The 8,855-nt window shown below is 39.2% G+C and overlaps 1 long non-coding RNA gene across 2 annotated transcripts; it reads right to left on the bottom strand.

Moving 5' to 3' along the window:
* Positions 1-238: 238 nt before the first annotated feature.
* Positions 239-6,247, bottom strand: LOC130457128 (uncharacterized). 2 transcript variants are annotated; one of them, XR_008916184.1, is made up of 3 exons: positions 6,053-6,247; positions 1,405-1,462; positions 239-685 (listed from the first exon to the last, which is right to left on the bottom strand). It is a non-coding gene; the product is annotated as an uncharacterized LOC130457128 (long non-coding RNA). The 2 variants fall into 2 exon arrangements; XR_008916185.1 differs by lacking the exon at positions 239-685 and having other exon boundaries at positions 1,058-1,462.
* Positions 6,248-8,855: the final 2,608 nt, after the last annotated feature.

The raw sequence follows: 8,855 nt of genomic DNA on the forward strand, positions 1-8,855 counted from the left end.
TTTCTAAGATAGAAGGTAAGGGTTTTAAGAAGAAAAAAAGAAAAAGGAAAGTGATTGAAAGCAAGAGGACCAATTAAAAGACTATTAGAATATGCCACCAAATTAAAAAAATATATATTGATCAGTTTTGCTGGTTTTTTTCTCTTCCTTTCTTCTTTTTTCTAAAAAAAATCTTTGTTATTAAAGATGGAAGGGAGGATCCAGGCTAAGAAAAGCCACTGAGATCTTTTTTTGTAGCTCTATAAAGTATTCCTTTGGTAGTTTGATTGACGTGCGGCTGATTAAAGAAATAAGTTTAGGTAGAATTCGAATTTTTGTTATATTAACTTGACATCCCCCACCTCACCCCCTGGCTCTCTATTCACAGAGATACAAGTAATTGGGCCAGTTATCTCAGCAGGGAGGCAGGAAAAGGACCAGGAGGAAGTGTGAGTGACAGCAGTTTCAAAGTTGTTAAGGAAACAGAAAATGCTCAGTCTCACTTGCGGCTAGGAGACCGTTGGTATTTATCTCCTGATGTCATTATTTCCTGATTGATCTTAGATGACTTCCTTCCTTCCCAACTTCTTGGTTCCCCTCCACAAAGGCAGAGAGACCTCTGGACTAGCTCATGTCTCTGAGAGGCCAATTCCAAGTGCCAGAGACCTTGTTTTTCTCCCTCAGCTCCCAGGGCTAAATGATCTACCTTTATTTTAGAAAGGGGAAGAAAAGGAAATTAGGTTGCTGTTAGGGAAAGCTTTTTTGTTGCATTCTTGCCTGGAGATCTTAGGGTAAATTCTATTGCAGTGTTAACAAACTGCTACAGTTGAGTTTTGTCCTTAGTACTGAACAGGCAGTCTCACATTCTGACTCTTCTTCTGACCTCCCTGGACACTAATGATCAAAAGTAGGCATTACCTCCCACCAGAGCTGTAACTAGGATGGAGTAATCAGGGCTTTTCCTCAGGGCATCAACATTTCAAGGACACAAAATTTTCACATATTCATTCATTCATTCCAACAGTGAAAAAATCACTATTGTAATTCGTTCTCCTTCCTACAGAAGGAGTTATCATAGTTACTTCTTGTATGATTTTAATGTCTTGTATTACAAAGTTCTTTCTCCTTCTAGGAGACAATACCACCATCAGACCATTAACTAATGGAATCAGGTAGGTGAGAAACCAGCATGTAAGACTGGGGATTCACCATGGAAGAGGGTTTCCATAGACTGAGGGCAGATGGCCATTTGGGGGATTGGAGAAGGGGAGGCTGAAGAAGCTGAAGCAGAGAATCCGAGGTAGGGAGAGTATGGAGAGTGGGCAGGATCTTTACATGAAGTGATTACTGGGTCTCAATGGGACACTTTGCTCCTTTCTCCTATTTGTCTCTCCTCAGCTTCACCTTAGCCATCACCGTCCTTACCTCTTCTGCCGGCATGCTAATTCTTATCCTGCTCTTTGTTGGAGTCTTGTCTATGACCCTGAAAAAGTGGAGGAATAACAGTGAGTCTTTTGGTTCCATCAACATTTGATAATGCCCACTACAGTCAAGGAGTGATGAATTGGATCAAAGTGCCTGCAAAGAAAGGGGGGGAAGATTTGATCTTTTGGAGTAGTATGCTTCTCTAGGGCTTAATTACTGACCTCTAGACCCCAATGCATGGCACCCCATTCTTCAGGGTTCTTGGGGACAGTTCAAACTTGTGCAACTTGGTTTAATGAAAACACTGAACAGACTTCTAGTACAGGATCAATTATTTTTAGGGTGTGAATTTATTTTATTTTATTATTATTATTTTTATACCCTTACCTTCCACCTTAGAATCAGTACTGTGTGTTGGTTCTAAGACAGAAGAGTGGTAAGGGCTAGGCAATGGGGGTTAAGTGACTTGCTCAGGGTCACCCAGCTAGGAAGTGTCTGAGGCCAGATTTGAACCTAGGACCTCCCATCTCTAGACCTGCTCTCAATCCACTGAGCTACCCAACTGCCCCTATGAATTTTTATTTTATTCATTGTCTATACTTAAGAAAATGATGGAGAAAATGTTAATGTGGGTTAAACTTAAAAGTGTGTTTTGTTTTTCACAGATTTGGTTATTAAGCATTTAGCAACATACCCCTGGTTAAATCATATAGCTTCTTTCTTTCATTTTAAAAAATATAATTTTATTCATTTTGCTAAATACTTCCCAATTATATGTACATTTTATTTTATTTTTAAAACCCTTCCCTTCCATCGTAGAATCAATACTATAAATTGGTTCCATGGCAGAAGAGCGGTAAGGGCTAGGTAATGGGGGTTAAGTGACTTGCCCAGGGTCACATAATTTCAAAGTGTCTGAGGCCAGATTTGAACCCAGGACCTCCCATCTCTAGACCTGACTCTCAATCCACTGAGTTACCCAGCTTCCCCCTACATGTACATTTTTAAAAACATTCTTTATTTAAAATTTTCTCTCCCAAAAGGGAATGGACCTACTTATAAAAAATATTTATAGTAGCTCTTTTTGTGGTGGCAAAGAATTGGAAATTGAGGGGATGTCCATTAATTGAGGAATGGCTGAACTAATAATGTTGGTGATGGAATATTATTGTACTATAAGAAATGATAAGCAGGATGATTTCAGAAAAAAGCTGGAAAAATCTGCAGGAACCGATGCAGAGTGAAATAAGCAGAACTTGGACAACATTGTACACAGTAACAGCAATATTGTACAATAATCAATTGTGAAAACCTGACTACCTTCAGCAGAGCAATGATCTGGAACAATCCTGGAAGACTTATGGGGAGCTGGATGGATGCAGATCAGCGTATTTACAGTTTTATTTGGGTTTTGTATGAGTGAGCTCTTTCAGAATGGCCAATATGGAAGTATGTTTTGTATGATAAAAATGATTTTTTAAAAATTCAAATTCTCTCTCCCTTCCCTCATCCCTTGAGAAGGCAAACAATATGATATCCATTATACATGTGAAGTCATGCAAAATATTTCAATATTAGCAGGGCCAGTTATTTATATTGAAACCCACATCCATGTTTAGCTTTACCTGAATACATCAAAGCTCTCTGATTTTACTAAGGTCCCATAACCATTAAGGTCATAAGCTGTCAATAAATATTGGTTTCAGGTTTGGGACAAATAGATGGCTCAGTAGATAGAGAGCTGGGCAGAGAGTCAGGAAGACCTGAGTTCAAATCTGCCCTGAGACACTTATTTGGTGTGTGACACTGGGCTAGTCCCTTCGTTCTATTTGCCTTAATCCACTGAAGAAAGAAATAGCAAACCACTCCAGTATCTTTGCCAAGAAAACCCCATGGAGAACATGATCACAAGGAGTTGAACACCACCGAATAGCATCAGCGATGGACCGGGCACTGTGATAAATGCTGGGGACAAAAAAGAAAGGCAAACAACAAGTCCAGTTCTCAAGGAGCTCACAGTCTCTGAGAAGCCAAGATGCCAAGAATTATGTAAAAACGAGCTAATTTAGAGGCAAACAGTTCAGACAGTTCAATGAGATTCTGCGGTCAGAAATGTTGCCCAGAAGCTAAGCCTCTCTGGAGAGAAATCTCCTGACCTTCACAGCTTAGTGACTTGCCCAGGGTTACCTGACCAGTATCTGTCAGAGACTGGGCTTGTCCCTGCCTTTCCAGTTCCAAGGTTGGCTCTCTAACCACTATACAATGCTGCCTCTCCTATAAAACAGGCACTTAACAGGGACTGTTGGAGAGGACTGGATTTATACCTTCCACCTATTGCTTCTGGTTCTATCCTCTGGGGCCAGACAGGACAAGCTTAATCCTCTCATCCATGTAAGAGTCCTTCAGATGCCTGAAAACTATCTTATCTCCCCCATCCTCCCCCACCCAGTGTTCTTTTGTCTAGGTTAAGCATCTCCAAGTTCCTTCAACCAAATGCCATGTCAGGATCTTGAGAACCTTCCTTATCCTGGCTGTCCTTTCCTGGCTACTCTCCCTCTCATCAATAGTTTTCTTAAAATGAGGTTGCTGGTGAGACATTTGAAAAGCACTCTAGAAAGGAAGCTAGCTAGCACAGTAGATAAAGAATCAGGTCTGGAGTTGGGAAGTCCTGGGTTCAAATCTGTGTTCATACACCTCCTATCTCTGTGACCCTGGGCAAGTCACTTAACTCCCATTGCCTAGTTCTTACCGCTCTTCTGTCTTAGAACCAATACTAAGTATCTATTATAAAACAGAAGGTAAGGGTTTAAAAAAAAAAAAGTATATGGATACAAGAGTCAGTGGCTCAGTGGATAGAGTACCATGCCTAGAGATGGGAGGTCCTGAGTTCAAATGTGGCCTCAGACACTTCATCTATATGACCCTGGACAAATGACTTAGTCCCTAATGCTTAGCCCTAAGCACTCTTCTGTTTTAGAACCAATAGTTGGTATTGTTTCTAAGATGAAAGGCAAAGGGTTAAAAAAAATGAAAAGGACTTCGGTGGAGGATAGATGCTTTTTAAATCAATGACAGTGATAATATTGAAACCAGTTCTAGTAACTTATCTTAAATATTCTCCTGAATCAATGGACCTAAGATTGCATTATTACAAATATGCTCTCCCAGGCACACATCAGCACAGACAGAAACCATTCTATCACACAGCACCTTGTATAATCATTTCTCATGTCTTTCTGTAAAAGGTCCACAGATGTTCTGGAGGTTTTCCTTTGTTCGTTTGTTTGTTTGTATGTGTATGCGTTTGTCTGTGTTTCCTGCCAGTGTTTCATGAATGACACTACAAGATCCAGACTGTCCAGAGCATTTTAAATACAACACAAAATGAAAAGTGAGTTTGTCAAGCACTTGCCACATATGAAGCACTTGGCTCTGTCCTGCATAGTCTCCCTGTGACACCCTGGGAGCTGAGCTAGTTCCCTTGATGCTATGATAGCTAGCTCAATAGCAAATGTGTACATAGCAAAGAGGAAGGCAGAGAGATGGCACAGTGATGGAGCGCTTGATGTGGAGTCACAAAATCCTTGAAAACTTACTAGTAGAATGACATCAGGAAAGTCACTTAATCCCTGTGGTTCAGTTTCCTTATCTGTAGAGGACTATCATGTATAGAACAACCTCTCACCTGTAGCAATCCACCTCTGCCTGCCTCAGTTTCCTAACTTTAACATGGGAATAATAAATGTCTATCTGCTAGAGTTGTTATGAGAAAAAATAAGGCAAGATTTATAAAGCTTGGGGACACCTAGGTGGCTCAGTGGATTCAGATGGGAGGTTCCGGGTTAAAATCTGGCCTCAGACACTTCCTAGCTGTGTGACCCTGGGCAAGTCACTTAACCCCCACTGCCTAGCCTTTATCACTCTTCTGTGCGATATTGATATACAATACACAATATTGATTCTAAGACAGAAGGTTAAGGGTTAAAAAATGTATAAAGCACTGAGCAGAAGACTTGGCACATAGTACTACATAAATGCTAACAATAATAATAATAATAGAATTCAACTCTTGTTTTCATCAACATCATAATGAAAGGACTGGATTCAATGGCATCCAAAGCTCTCCGTCTATGATGCCACAAGTCACATTAGAATCGAACCCCAGACCTAGTCAGTTCTGGCCATGGAGCTACCTTTCCTTCTGAGAATCAAGAATTAAGATGGAAAATTCCAACTTGGTCACACCAAGGGAGTAGACTGACCCATTTAAGGGATGAGCTTGCCCTTATTTGTCTGACTCTCTAGGCTTTATTTCTTTTCTTTTTATTTAATTGAAAATGTTTGTTTAATTAATTAATTTAGAATATTTTTTCATGGTTACATGATTCATGTTCTTTCCTTCCCCTCCTTCTTTCCCCCCGTAGCTAATGTGCAATTCCACTGGGTTTTATATCCTTTATTTCTTTTCTAGGGATATTTGAGAAACAAAAGAGATGGGACAACTTTCTCTTCAACTCCCAGGTAAGGGAACCCAAGAGTGAAACCAAAAAGCAGCCCTGAATATCAAGGCCAAGCAATGCTGGTATTTCTTGGGCAGCTCAGAGATGGACAGTGGACACATACTGGCTAACATCCCCTGAGGCCTTACCTTGCTCTTTAGAAATAATGTTACACTGGCAAGCACTTCTATAGGAGTTATTGTACACAAACATACTGATGACTGAACGTTGGTACTGAAAGGTCTAGCAGAGTGGTCCTTATTGCCGCTTTTGGTCTAGAGATATCAGTGGGGGAACTCTTGGTAAGGAAACTCCCTCTCCTAAGCAAGTTGACCACTCTTCTATGACATTCTTCTATATTCTTCTATGAGTCTTAGTTTCTTAGGATACGATGACATCAGGAGACATGTCAATGATCACGCAGTATTAGAAGTAGGGTGATATAGTAAAAAGAGCAATGGATTTGGAGTCAGAGAACTTGGGTTCAAATCTCACCTCTGTTACTATATATGTGACCTTGGGGGAGTCACTTTGTTTTAAATCTTTACCTTGGGGGCTCAATGTGACTCAATGGATTGAGAGCCAGGCCCAGAGATGGGAGATCTTGGATTCAAATGTGGCCTCGGATACTTCCTATCTGTGGAAGACTGAGCAAATCACTTAACACCCATTTGTCAAACCATTTACCTCTCCTCTGCCTTGGAACTAGGCATTGATTCTAAAGCAGAAGAGTAGTAAAGGATAGGCAGTTGGGGTTAAATGACTTGCTCAGGGTGATGCAGTTAGGATGAATATCTGAGGCCAGACTTGTCTCAAGACTTGGCTCTCTATCCATTATACTTTCTAGCTTCCTCTGAGTCACTTAATTTAACATCCCTGGGTCTTACCTTCTTCATTGATAAAATGGGAGTGTGGACTATATGCCCTCTGAAGGTAATTTCTAGCTCAATCTTTGATTCTATGTGTCAGAGGCAGGATTTGAACCCATATCTTCCTGACTCCAAGGCTGGTCCTTGTAATAGTTAAAGGGATAAGGAAGGTTTGTAACAAGGAATGGAGGACTTGAAGGGAGAGAGGGAATATGGCTGCCAGTGAGGTAAAAGGACAGAGATATTCCCTGCTGAGAGGCTATCTTTGAAAATTGGGGTTCCTGAGAAATGGGCCACCTATGATAGCCTGAGGGGATGTCTTTATGGATTGATGTTGAAGATGTTCCAGAGCAGGTAAGCATGGAGCCTCCTAAGGGACAAGACTCTCCCTAAACTATAAGGATAATTTTAGTGTTTTGACTTAAATCTAAATGATTGGTCGCCAGGGAAAATTCCCAAATAATAAAATACCCAAGTAAGCTGGGAATTATGAAGATTTTAATTAATATAGAGAGAAGGAATTAAGGAAAAGAGAGAGAGAGAGAGAGAGAGAGAGAGAGAGAGAGAGAGAGAGAGAGAGAGAGAGAGAGAGAGAGAGAAAGAGAGAGAGTTAGTTTAAACTGCTTTGGCTCAGGCTGAGCCAGGCAGTAGTTAAAGGCCTTGGCCAAAGTGGCCTCCCTGAGCCCAAGGGTAAGGGAATCAGTCTTATCACTCACCACAAGATTGTCTCCAAGCTGGGTTCCAGTATTCTACTGAACTCAATCTTCTGAACTGAGTTCAGAATAATCTCTTGAACTGACTTTTAGCCTTCTTTTAAAGAGAATTTTCTCTTATGCCACCCCTCCCCCCACCAACTGTCATTCTTGTCAATGTCTTCTCTCTAACATTCCAACTGCTGTTTGTTCCACCTGAGTGGCAGAAAGTCCAAAACTTGCTTCAATTTTCCCTTCCACAATCAGCCCCTTTTTTTGTTGTGACCTTCCCAAGGTCATTTCTTTTTATTATATTTACCAATCTACTAAATCTACTAACTATTCCCCCCCAAATAATAAATTTCCCTCAATTACTCTATCACTATTCTATGCAAACTTTATGTACTCTAAGGAATTCTATGCAGGAAAGTTTGAGTAAAGGTAGTTTTAGGGTTTTACAATAAATTCAGTACAATAAATGTTTGAACAAAACCGTCACAAAGAAATTTGAATCTTAATACTAATACTCCTATTTTAATTATCTATAATTAATTGCAAACCATTTAATCTTTATATATTTCCATTAAATGCAATTTCAGCATCAGCTTTACAATAAACAATTGTTTACTATATGCAAATGCAGTTTAAGTCTATTCTTAAGTATAATTAACTGTCTATGCTATGTTTAACTTAACTTATTCCTTATTCTATCTATTCCCTACTTATTATATCTATTCTCTAAGTCCCTAGTCTAATCTATAACCTAATTTTATGTACAACATATATACATGCTATGCTAAATATTTACAGACTCTTTCACTGTTACTAACCTAATTATAGTATATACATTATTTATAGAGATTATTTACATATAATACAATAATATACATAGTTCCCTAATCTTGATGTCAGTCAAATAGAAATATCTATTGATCCTTCTATTTGCCTAAGACCTTATGGAACTAACTATATACATATTTACATTTTGCATAAATACAATTTCAGACATTTGTTTATTTAAACATCTCCCAATATGTCAGTTTGTGATTTTGTGCTTTGTGTCTAACAGTGTTGTGTTGAATTAATACTTATCAAGTTTCTTCAGATTTTCAATTCTAATGTTGACTGATGGATCTCTTCTTTCTTCTAAGTTATGTAGTGTTGCATGCTATTTCCCTAATGTGTGAAATTAATTTTGTTTTATGATTTCATCATACTCAGTCTTACATATAAGTCCTGTTTTCTGTCTGTCCTCTTCTTATATAAACAAATTTACAAAGTTCAAAATTTTAGCTGTCCATTTCAGCTTTTCCTCTTTGTTTCTTCTCTCTAGCAGCTTTTTTAAAAATGCTTTTCCTCTGGGATGCTTTAAAATCTTTTCTTCTGGGCTG

Source organism: Monodelphis domestica, chromosome 2 (genome assembly GCF_027887165.1).
Source record: "Monodelphis domestica isolate mMonDom1 chromosome 2, mMonDom1.pri, whole genome shotgun sequence".
In the NCBI taxonomy this organism is placed as follows: domain Eukaryota; kingdom Metazoa; phylum Chordata; class Mammalia; order Didelphimorphia; family Didelphidae; genus Monodelphis; species Monodelphis domestica.